The sequence below is a fragment of the Papio anubis genome, chromosome 19, assembly GCF_008728515.1.
Source record: "Papio anubis isolate 15944 chromosome 19, Panubis1.0, whole genome shotgun sequence".
NCBI classification, from domain to species: domain Eukaryota; kingdom Metazoa; phylum Chordata; class Mammalia; order Primates; family Cercopithecidae; genus Papio; species Papio anubis.
This window is the reverse complement of record NC_044994.1, coordinates 52,420,620-52,433,783: the sequence shown is the minus strand read 5'-3', so window position 1 is coordinate 52,433,783 and position 13,164 is coordinate 52,420,620. Positions and strand designations below refer to the sequence as shown.

The window sequence follows — 13,164 nt, the reverse complement described above, 5'->3', positions numbered from 1 at the left end:
CATATTTGAGATACCTGTTGGAGTAGCCTGAGTTTTGGACTGGGGCTTGAAGAAGAAAATATTTATTGAGCCAGGCGAAGTGACTCATGCCTATAATCCCAACACTTTGGGAGGCCGAGACGGGAGGATCACTAGAGCTCAGGAGTTCGATACCAGCCTGGGCAAAAATTTCTAAACATGTATACTCTGTTTAGAGTTCAGATACAGGTACAATACAAATGCAGAATTTCTATGGCAAAAACCTGTCTCTACAAAAAATACAAAAATTAGGGGGGCATGGTGGTGAGCACCTGTAGTCCCAGCACTTGGGAGGCCAAGCCTGGTGGATCATCCGAGTTCAGGAGTTCGAAACCAGCCTGACCAATGTGGAGAAACCCCGTCTCTACTAAAAATACAAAAATTAGCCAGGCGTGGTGGCAGGAGCCTATAATCCCAGCTACTTGGGAGGCTGAGGCAGGAGAATCACTTGAACCCAGGAGGCAGAGGTTGTGGTGAGCCGAGATCACGCCATTGCACTCCAACCTGGGCAACAAAAGCAAAACTCCACCTAAAAAAAAAAAAAAAAAAAAGATGTTTTAGTCCTGAAAATAAGAAGAAATATTCTAAGTCACATCCACACCTCTAATTTCTCATCTCACTGAAGTTCATGGAGAGGAAGTTTTGAATCAGTAAGCTCCACCTTCTCACTGAGGACTAGCAATTATACGTAGAAAAGGAATAAGGAAGTGGCAAAGTAACACACCCAATGGAAGGTCAGTTTCTTGGATTCTATTTATTGCTCAAATGACTATTTGAAGTCAACATAAAGAAATATATTTTTGCAACTGATTTTAAAGCTGTGCTTGAATATAGTGAGAAAGAGCACAGTGACCTGTGTATAGACAGAATCTTCTAGGGGCAATCTCATTACGGATTTCACCAATCCTTATATCTGAGACATACAGACTTTTTCACCTCTTGGGTAGGTAGGCTTTCTGGCCTACATGAGCCAAAATAATTACATCAGCTCTTTCTACCTGGCCAGACTCCCTAGCTAACAACTGATAAGACTTTATAGGAAAAAGGAAAAACTTGACTAGATTTAACTAAAATACAAAACTACCTCTTAATTTTTAGTGTTTAAATCATTAGTGGTATTTCTAATTAGGCCCTCTAAAGCTCTCATTTCGGTAACAGGACCCTACTAATATTATCTAATGACATGAGATCTCAGGCATTAACACTGTTGTTCTTACTTTTCATTTGCTAACCATTCACGTTAAACCATGTGGATTATGGCACGTACAGTGTAACTGCACAGGTTGAAGTAGGCGGGGTTTCATTTCCATCCACTCACAAGACAGAGTTTAATTTTACATCTTGGGAAACTGACACCACACCTGCTTGTGACAGTATGTTTTACTTTTTTACTTACATAAAATACAATGCCACATATATGGAAAAGGGTTAAAAGACTGAAAAAAGCTGTGTGTTTTAACGTATTTTTTCTGTTATACAAAGCCACACCACCAAAAAAAATATTTTTAAATATCTTGCAGGCCAAATCTTCTTAGTCATTATATTTTACTGCTTCTGATTCAGATCATTTAAGGCTAAAATAACAAGCATGTACTGAGACCCAGTACCCATTTGGGTGGTGTCTGGGAAACAAAGAAGTAAGAGGGAAAAAAATCACCTTCATTCCACCCTACCCCTCCCTCTCTTGGCCACACTTAGCATCTCAGCTCTACCTAAGGTGCTCCTAACTCCAAAACCTTACATTCAAACACACTCCACTTGCAAGATGATCTCCTGCCTCCCAGCTCTCATTCTCTTCCATCCACTCCATCTCTTCTTCAGTTTCATCGAGACCTCTAAATACTCGAGCCCTTTCTTTTTTGCCCATCTGCCATGACCACTCTCTTCCTTATCTACCATAGACATGGTAGTTCCTCAGATTCTGTCCTGCCAAGATCTTCAATTCCCTTGCCCCCTTGTCCCCTTGACATGCCCCTCCCCTGAAACCACAAGCTCGATCTAACCAACTCCTCTCCTATTGACATTCGTAGGGGTATAGTTGGAGGTTGCTGGAGGAAAGCCCACCACCCCACAGACTGCAGCTGGCCATTAATGCTGCCCACCAGGCTTGTGTTTCCTGGTCAGCTGTTCTCCTCGTGCTGCAGTGGCTATTTCCAACCTTCTCAGCTGTCTTTAAACCTTCTATCCCCATAGAGCAGAGACAGCTAGCTGAGGAGCCAACCAGCATCTCCTTCTTCCAGGACCCCCAGGAAAGCCACAAACTACCAAGTTCAAGTCATGGAGTGTGAGCAGAAGTGATGTGCTCCTTCAAGCTCATTATTGTTGGAAATGTCTAAAACGTTTAAAGTAAAAAACAAAAAAACAAAAAAAACAAAAGGCTAGACATGGTGGCTCATGCCTGTAATCCCAGCCCTTAGGAAGCCAGGGCAGGTGGATCACTTGAGCTCAAGAGTTTGAGACAAGTCTAGGCAATATGGTGAAACTCTGTCTCTACAAAAAAATACCAAAAAAAAAAAAAAAATTAGCCAGGTACGGTGGCATGTACATGTAGTCCCAGCTAGTTGGGGGGCTAAGGTGAGAGGATCGTTTGAACCAGGGAGGCAGAAGCTGCAGTGAGCCGAGATCGCACCATTGCACTCCAACCTGGGCAACAGAGCGAGACCATCTCAAAAAATAAAAAAATAAATATGTTAAATGATGTGCCTCTTCTCTGGACCAGGCTTATCCAAACCTCCCACAAATGTTCCTCTCTTTCCCTATCTGCAGAGTGGGTGCTGGGGCCTGGGGCCACCAGTTAAAGAATCAGAGCCTCTCTCTCTCAACTGAGGTCCAGAATGACTTTGTGAAGCAAATAAGCAAATCACACACACAGACCCCTCAATCCCTGACGCTCTGCTGTGCCCAGTGGGAAATACATATAGGCTCACCATTGAGAGGCTGCTAGGGCAGAGCAGCCCTTCACCACTCCACCCTGTGCTGGCTCCTCCTTCTCAGCACATGGCCTTGCTTCCTGTTCTGCCAAAGAAGAAGGAAAATGTATTTTGTTTTCCTTTAAATAACAGATACCAGCTTCCTGTGGCCTGAGTAATTAGGGCTTAATGATGCCTGTTGTCATCAAGGAGATGAGCTCTCACCTGATATGAGATCAGCAGTCATTAGGGCCTCCAGCCTCTAAATCTCAGCATGGAGGGCAAGGTCTGAGGGCCTGGGGGCAAAGGGAGTTCACAGACCCAGGCTCTGGACCTCTGCCCTTCCACGTTCCCTACAGAATTATATCCTAATGGAATGTGTTTTTCTGTCTAAAAGTCTTTTATTGAACTTCCTTATGTTTCTATAACAAAAATAGGTGAAATTTTTAAAAACTGAAAGTTAAAAAAATTTACTTTGATCTTAAAGGTATTTAAATTTTTTTCTGGATTAAATTATCTTTACCATTGTTTTCAGTGAACAGTTGATCAAAGTACCTAAATATTACATATTTTAAGTCATTAAACAGAAAGTAAACATAAAGGAAATACATTGACAATGAAGCTCCTGAAAAGTGAATGGTACTATTTGTTTAATACTTTAGAGTGTTTTTGCAATTTTTAATGTATCTGTAGATGATAGCCTGAGACTAAGTTGGCATTGATTTTATTCCTATTTTCGTTTATATATATATATATATATATACAGCTGTGAAAAACTTGTTCACATAAATAGAAATGGGAAGGAATTTGGGCATAGAAATGATATTCAATTCTCTGAACAACTTCTCAGTTTTACTGATAAGATAAAATTATTGTGAATGCTTTACCACTAGAAATAAGTAACTTTCTTAGTTCATCTGTCATTGAAACAAATCACTTGATTAGCTGACAGATGAGAAACAAATAAACAACATGATTATTTCCTCCTTCAACTGAAACCTCTCTGGTTTGCAAAAGAGCCCATCAGTATTCACTTTCTCAACACTCCCACCCACTGCTGCCGTTTGCTTTCGTTTCTTTTTTTTTTTTTTGAAACAGTCTCACTTTTTGCCCAGGTTGGCCTCCCAGGTTCAAGCCATTCTTTCTCCTGCCTCAGTCTTCAGAGTAGCTGAAATTATAGGCGCCCACCACCAAACCCAGCTTGTTGTGTTTTTAGTAGAGACGGGGTTTTGCCACATTGCCCCGGCTGGTCTGAAATACCCGACCTCAGGTGTTTGAGACCACTTTGGCCTCCTAAAGTGCAGGGATTACAGGCGTGAGCCACCGCGCCCAGTCTACCATTTGCTTTCATATCAGGGGTTAGACCCAGGGAAAACACCCTTCAGGAAGATTTGCATGAAGGTAAACTCTCAGGAAGAAAAATTTTAGCAAAATATACATATGGAATTTGCTGCCCCCAGCAGTCTGGAGGAAAAGGACATCCACTCAGTCTCTTGGGGCTGAGGCCCCGCTGAGACCAAGCTATTGGACTTTCTCTCCGATTCCATCAGGTAAGACCCAGCATCTTCTAGGACCTGCAATCCCTGATGAGAGCTAGCTCCCGAACCCAGTGGTAAGAAATTTCAATCCTTGACCCACTTCTGGACAGGAACACTGCTCTCCTTCACTCCCTCTGGGCCTGGGGAGGAAGCGGGGAAGCATTAAAACTTGCTTTGTTCACACTGTGAGTCTGTGTTTTCTACATAAAGAAAATCTAGAACTTGGCAATGAGTGTTCCAGCAAATCAATACACTAGAGATTCTGACTGAATTCTCTTCCTCATGTTTGGAAAAGAGCTCTTCATGTCACGTCACTTCACAGTCTGCTTGTTCTGGAATGGCTGCCATGCTCTGGTTGTCAGAGGCATTTGAACCAAAGCAACTCCATCTTAAATAGCGGCTGGGTAAAAATAAGACTGAGACCTACTGGGCTACATTCCCAGATGGTCAGACATTCTAAGTCACAGGATGAGTTAGAAGGTGAGCACAGCTACAGGTCATAAAGACCTTGCTGATAAAACAGCTTGCAGTAAAGAAGTCAGCCAAAACCCATCAAAACCAAGATGGTGACAAGAGTGACCTCTGGTCATCCTCACTGCCACACTCCCACCTGCGCCATGACAGTTTACAAATGCCATGGCAATGTCAGGAAGTTACCCTATATGGTCTAAAAGGGAGGCATGAATAATCCACCCTTTGTTTAGCATATAACCAAGAAATAATCATAAAAACGGGCAACCAGCAGCCCTAGGGACTGCTTTGTCTACCGAGTAGCCATTCTTTTATTCCTCTACTTTCTTAACAAACTTGCTTTCGCTTTACTCTTCCTGAATTCTTTCTTGTGCGAGATCCAAGAACCCTCTCTTGGGGTCTGGATGGGGACCCCTTTCCGGTAACAGGGCCTTCCTGATTTAATTGGGGATGCTTGGGATGGACAGGGACTCACAGTCACAAAATATGGCTACCTAAGACCAGCATTAGGAGCAAGATGAAGGGTCTTTCTCCTGGAAGGGCTGTGAGCTTGCTAACGCCAGCCTTCCCTCTCTCTGTCTCTTCACAGTGTCAGAGTACCTTTCCTCCTGGTCAAGGCTAACACCCCAACCTGGCCCTGGAAACCATTCCCCACTACCCTGTCAACCCCCTGCACCTCCCTTATTCCCCACCCCACCTCTTCAGGGATCTGTCATCTAAATACAACCTTCTGGCCACGTATGGTGGTTCCTGCCTGTAATCCAGCACTTTGGGAAGTCAAGGCAGGAGAACGGCTCGAGGCCAAGAGTTCAAGACCACCTGGCCAACAAAGCACAAAACCATCTCTAAAAACAAATAAATAAATACACCCTTGTGTAACATCACTAACCTCCCTGCTAGTACCTTCCCTTCACTATTTAAAAATGCTGACAATTTCTCCCTAGAAACTCACTCCTCCAGGTAGTAAATCATAAAATGCAGCTACAATAATGAAAATATCTTCAAACTGCAAAAGCAGAAAACAGAGGTGCAGAGTCCAGAAACGGACCCAGCTGCATTCTAGAATGAAATTTGTGCCATGCTGCCATTTCAAATCAATGGGAAAAAGTGTGTCATGTAATAAATAAAATACTTTGAAGATAAATAAATCTTAAGCCCAATTTCCCCTCACAAGCCAAAAGTAACTTCCTGATGAATCGAATGTTTAAACATAAAATCATAAAACTACTAGAAGAAATCCCGGGAAGTCATTTCTAAGCATGAGGAAGTCATTTCTAAGCAGAGATGCAAAATCCTAAATTTAAAGGAAAGGATTTTTAAATCTGTTAATGTAAAAACACAAAACTTACATTTACTTAAAATGTCATATCATTCAATAAATAACAGCAAAGGACAAATAAGTCCGAATGACTTGCTGAATTCACTTATTGATTCTAGTATTGTCCTTTCCTTTTTCAATATTTATGCAAATCATCTCACCTTCTATTGCATTACCTAGAGCCTCCAAAACAATGTGGGAGTAATAAATAAGTGGAAATAACAAGTGTATCTGCCTTATTCCTCATTTTAATTCAGTTAACTTTTTTTGTTCTGTAATACTTGGCATGATATTTGCTTTTGGGTTTTGGCAAATCTTATCATATTTAGGTAGCGTTTTTCTCTGAAATGAATATTGAATTATCACATGCCTTTAAATATTTATTAATATAATCTTACAGGTTTTCTCTTTTAATTTGTTACTGTAACTGATTATTATTTATAGTTTTTTAAATGTTGAACAATTCTTGCATTCCAGAATAAATCTACTTAATCTTGGTATTTATTCTTCTTTTTTTTTCTTTTGCTTTAATGTTAACACTTTAATATATTGACATTTTCGCTTACAAACGTATAATTTGCATATGTAGGGGGAAAAAATCAGTTCCGTAGACACAAGAGAATACTGGAGACAGAAAGCAATCACAGAAAGGTCAGTTCCGGGGAGAAAGTGGAACTGCATTCCATGGCTTGTACCTACATACACTAGGGAAGGAAAAAGAAATATTCTGCAGGATCAAAACTTGATATGGAAAATAAACTTGGGTCATTTTGTCTCAACTAAGAATCTTCTTATGATCCAGGTGCTACAATGAGTCCTGGATGGCCTAAAATGGGCGAAGTCTGGCCTTGTTCACAAATTATGATCCAAGATATTAACCACAGTTCTCCCTCTTCTCTTTAATATCCAAGACCCTGAAGTTGACTCAAGGAATGAAAAAAACAGAGCTAAAAGCACAATCAGATTAGCATATAGGTAATGTCAATGGCCAACTTCTTCATGGTATGGATCATTATTTAAAAGTACATATGGAAGCCGGGTGTGGTGGCTCACACCTGTAATCGCAGCACTTTGGGAGGCCGAGGCAGGCGCGTTGTGAGGTTAGGAGATTGAGACCATCCTGGTTAACACGGTGAAAACCCGTCTCTACTAAAAATACAAAAAATTAGCCAGGCGAGGTTGTGGGCGTCTGTAGTCCCAGCTACTCGGGAGGCTGAGGAAGCAGAATGGTGTGAACCCGGGAGGTGGGGCTTGCAGCGAGTCAAGATCTTGCCACTGCACTCCAGCCTGGGCCACAGAGCGAGACTCTGTCTCAAAGAAAAAAAAAAAGCTACACATGGAAATAAAATGCTTACTCAGAACTGAACAGAAGTTTCTTCTAACTCACTCACTTCTTGACTTGGAATTACTAAGCGTAGCACTGTAAACAAAGGACATCGTTGAGAAACTGAGACTACCAAAATGTTGGCATATGTGGGAGTTATGGCCAAGAAAATGAAGTATCTGGGCCCACCTTATCCCCAGTATGCATTTCAGACCAGGAGCAAGTCACTAATGACAGTGAATTTCCAGGCTCAACTATGGCTGCCTAATGAGGCTGGCCCCCTGGAGGTGGGGACTGGGGAGGGGACACACACGGGTGCCCAAGCTTCAGTCCACATCTTACCCGGTTCAGCCAGAAGCAGCCATGGGGCTCAGGGAGACGTCTACTTCGAGAGCATTTCGGCAGCGAAAGTCAGTACTCTCTGGTTCCTGTAATTCCCTCCCAGTAATTCCAAGTCCAAAATTACCACCAGTGCAACATGAAAAACTGTTCATAGTTTTTCAGTAAAGTGTACATACAGCTTTAATAACGATTATAATCTGAACAAAGCCATTCTTATTATACAGGATGGAAAATCCTCCAAGCAACATTTTAAACCATGGACACTAGCGTTGGCATACATTGCATCTATCCAGAGATGACATAAACACACATCCTTCCAGCTAGGAACAGACAATCTCATGTCACCAAGTCCCCTAGGATTGGCGATAAAAACAGACTTGTGGTCACCGCTCGGTTTTTCTGGCGTCTGGTTTCATATGGAATCTTACGTAAGTTGGCCTCAGAGGGAAGTGGCTGAGCAGCGAAGCAAGACAGCATGTATGTAATTAGTCGGGCAAAATAACACGTCCATGCTACCTGGAACGTATGTTAGGGAAAACAGGACCATATGGAGCGTGGGGCAGAGATATTCACTCAGCTAAACTGCCTTTGTAAAATCACATGTTTAAAGCATGCAGGACAGAAAACCAGAATAATTCAGAGCTTGAAAACATGAAATAACAGAAACGTGAATATTTGCAATACATACTTCCTAATATTGGAAATAAGAGCATTGGACAGAAAGGCAAGACTGGGTTTTCCAGAGACACACATTTTGGGGCTCAAAATTTCATGTTCTAAGCTTCTCTATCACGTAGGGATCAAGAACAAAAGCAAGGCTGGGGTCCTGGCCAGACCAAGTGGTACCTTGAGCCAGTCCGTGTGTCCTGAGGGCCCCTGGGCCCCATTTCCCATCCATAATCCAAGTTTGCTCAGCTATGGTCTGTCCTGGTACTCAGTGGACAGCCACAGGGCCCCGCTCCTGTGGGCCTTCAGAGGGATAGGAGAGAGCAATCCCCCCACAGTCCAACCCCCCAGAAGGCCTGAAATGGAAACGCTCTAACTAAGGCTGTCCTGCACTCCCCCGCCTTTCTTCTAATACTACTCTCTCAACAAGTAGAAAAATAGGCTATAAGGAGGCTTAGGCAGCGATGCAAAACCCAGGCAGACACACACTCGAATAGCTCTCTCTGAATAAAGCGAATCTGCCTCCACACGCTTGTTTGTTATTGTTCTGGCTTCTCCAAGTTTTAAAGGATAAAACCCTAAAACTCAGAAGCTCAAATCAATTCCTAATGTGGGATATGTTTTCCAAATATGGCTACCAAAACCATACAAGAATAACCTGAGAATAAGAAGCTAAGGGCCGGGCGCAGTGGCTTACGCCTGTAATCCCAGCACTTTGGGAGGCCAAGGAGGGTGAGTCATGAGGTCAGGAGTTCAAGACCAGCCTGGCCAAGATGGTGAAACCCCATCTCTACTAAAAAAAAAAAAAATACAAAACAAATTAGCCAGGCATGGTGGCACAGGCCTGTAATCCCAGCTACTCAGGGGGCTGAGGCAGAGAACTGCTTGAACCCGGGAGGTAGAGGTTGCAGTGAGCCTAGATCGTGCCACTGCACTCAAGCCTGGGTGACAGAGCAAGACTCAAGCCTGGGTGACAGAGCGAGACGCAGTCTCAAAAAAAAAAAAAAAAAAGAAAAGAAAAGAAAAAAAAAGAAATTAAAAAAGGAAGCTAGGGTTAGGGAGATTTCTGAAGCATCGTTTTTCAAATGCGGGCTGTACCCTGTCGTCCTGAGGAGTTACCCTTGCTGGGGGCCTGTGGAGCCCCAGAAGGCAGATTGGGGGGCTCTCACACCACAGCCTTGGAGAACTAACCGGAAGCTTACCAATCTACAACTCCTAAGGTAATGTGCAACCAGTTCTGGTCTGTGGTTTGAAAACCTTAAATGGAAAGGAGCTGTAGATTTTCTTGCCACAATCACTCATGACTCATACAACACTATATTACTGGCATAACATGAAAACAAATTATCCTTTAAGCCTAACTCTAAAAAGAAAATCCCTTTCAAAACAGGTATGCTCAAATAAAGTATTCTGAGACTTCCGGAAGGACGGTCCTAGAATGAGCCAGTGCCCTGGAGAGCCCATGTTTGAACAAAATAGCACAGTTCTGGCCGGGCACGGTGGCTCACGCCTGTAATCCCAGTACTTTGGGAGGCTGAGGTGGGCAAATCACAAGGTCAGGAAATCAAGACTATTCCGGTCAACATAGTGAAACCCCATCTCTACTAAAAATACGAAAATTAGCCAGGCGTGGTGGCACGTGCCTGTAATCCCAGCTACTCGGGAGGCTGAGGCAGGGGAATCACTTGATCCCTGGAGGCAGAGGTTGCAGTGAGCTGAGATCGCACCACTGCAATCCAGCCTGGGCGACAGAGCAAGAATCCGTCTCAAAAAAAAAGAAAAAAAAAAAAAGAAAAAAATACCACAGTTCAAACCTTTCTCTGTTGTACTTATGTGGATTAGTTACAATTATGATGTCACTACTTTCAAAGGAACGATTAAAATTATTGTTAAAAACATTTGTCACAAACAGAAATGCCCTGTAAATCATATTACTGCACACAGGGTTATGAGAAGCTATGCACATCAAGATCTTACAGCCTCTAGAAGACCCAGAACAGAGACCCTACGGCCATGACCATAGCCACTCCCACCAACATGCCCAGTGCCAGGTCACTGTCATTGTCTGGATATCACTCTTGAATGATGACTTGGTTAGCAGGCTGCTGTCCATCAAGTCCTGCATAGGAGTCCTGGCAGGGCACAGCATATGCCTGTCCATTAGCAGCATAGACAGTTTGAGTTCCTGGCGGGCACACACCACTGTATGGCTCACGGCCCTATTCCTCAGTGGCTGGAGCAGCATGGGGGAGGAAACCACGGGTGTCTCATGAATCATGACGGTGGAGCCCACATAGGCTGTGTTTGTCCTGGAATCTTGGAGTGTAAATTTCCAGGCCAAGCAATCACCTGTGTTTTCTACACAAAGACTAATCGCTTTCCCATCTCACCTAACAATCTGCAGCATGCAGTCTTTTTCCATATATATAAAATATATATCAATATATATTTTAATAAGAATATTATATATTATATAATTATTTTTAAATATTACATTAATACAATTAATATAAATATATGAAGTATAATTATATAATGCATAAATATTATTTATTATAAATTATACAATATATTTTATATATATATATATTTTTTTTTTTTTTTGAGACAGAGTCTCATTCTGTCACCCAGGCTGGAGTGCAGTGGCATGATCTCGGCTCACTGCAACCCCCACCTCCCAGGTTCAAGCAATTCTTCTGCCTCAGCCTCCCAACTAACTGGGATTATAGGTGTGTGCCACCATGACTGGCTAAATTTTGTATTTTTAGGAGAGACAAGGTTTCACCACATTGGCCAGGCTGGTCTTGAACTCCTGACCTCAAGTGATCTGCCTGCCTCGACCTCCCAAAGTGCTGGGATTACAGACGTGAGCCACCGCTCCTGGCAGTATACAGTCTTTTGACTTTCCATCCAGAGGCTGACTATCCTGACATTCCTGCCCGGTGGGGATGCTGAGGCATTCCACTTGCATGTGGACCTTATCCTCAACACTCTGCCGAGTCTGCTCATCACAACAGGTCAGGTACCATCTGACCACAGGTCAAACCAACTCTTGTTCCAGAGCTTCAATATAGCACTGTGCCGCAGCAACCAGCCACTCTTCACACCATCTCTCCACCCGCCAGCCAGAGTGGAGAATGCAAAGACGCCACTGCGGTTCCTCAGCTCCGACTGTCACACCAATGTCTATTCTTCTAATGCAATACTGCATTTGGTTTGTGAATATTTGATCTAGAATTTTTACATCTATACCCATAAGTAAAATCAGCCTATAGTTTTACTTTTGAAATATCTTTATTGGCTTTTATAAAATGTAATGCTAGCTTTCAGAAAATGAATTGGAAAACAGGAAAATAATGTGTTTCATAAGATAATTTGGGGTGCTTTTCATCTACTTCTAAAGAATGATCATTAAACTCCTTTGAGCCAAGGAGACCTTGAAAAATTTAATGAATCCTTTGGACTTGAGCCCTAGAAAATAGTATGTGCTCACTTAAGCTTAATTTAGCATACAATTTACAGGAGTTCTTCAGATTTTACTCTGCATTACAACCCTGGCCAATTAGAATGAGAACGAAATGACGTGTTTACTTTTCCATTTTCTCACTAAACCATAAGGCTCATAAGGAGAGGGACTGAGTATGTCTTAGTCACCATCCAGCACTTAATGTAGCAGGCACTGTTTAGAATCTTGATATGCTGTTTCACATAATCCCTCCAGCAACCTTTCAAGACAGGTTTATTGGCAAAGTCACCTGACATAAACCACCTGGTAAACAGCTTTCTTTCCAGTTATCAGAATGCCCCTGAGCTAGTTGAAACCACAGGCTTTAAACATAAATGGGCTAATGCACCTTGAAAATAATGTAGGCGTTTGAATAGAAACGCAGTTACCAGCTTAGAACTATCTGAATATGAATGAACTTTCTTTTTTTATTCCTGTGGTAGGAATTTCAGGCCCCAATGCCTGGACCCAACAGTAAGAATCAGGACCACATCTCCACAGCCTCTAGGAAGAACCCGTGTGCATCTCTTCAGGCCAGCTCGCAATGCATCCAGACATACAGAATTCTGTACCTTCCCTATATCGTGTCTCTGTTGAGATGCCCCTGAAGAAATGCTGTTCTTCTAACTGGATGAACAGAGCCAATGTACTACAATAAAAATATATATTTAGTCTTAGTCCACAGTTCCTGACACATGAGCTTCTAAGACCCATAGAATCTCTGGCATGACTAAGAGTGGTTTTTTTGGACCTAAAGACAGAAATGTCATTCGACCCAGCAATCCCATTACTGGGTATATACCCAAAGGAATATAAACAGTTCTGTTATAAAGATACATGCACACATATGTTCCTTGCAGCACTATTCACAATAGCAAAGCTATGGAATCAACCTAAATGCCTATCAGTGACAGACCGAGTAAAGAAAATGTGGCACATGTACACTGTGGAATACTATGCAGCCATAAAAAAGAATGAGATCATGTTCTTTGCAGGGACATGGATGGAGCTGGTGGCCATTATCCTTAGCAAACTAACCCAGGAACAGAAAACTAAATACCACATATCTTCAC

At 42.5% G+C, this 13,164-nt stretch overlaps 1 pseudogene; it reads right to left on the bottom strand.

The window, feature by feature from the left end:
- Positions 1–10,401: 10,401 nt before the first annotated feature.
- Positions 10,402–12,912, bottom strand: LOC101015810 (annotated as a pseudogene).
- Positions 12,913–13,164: the final 252 nt, after the last annotated feature.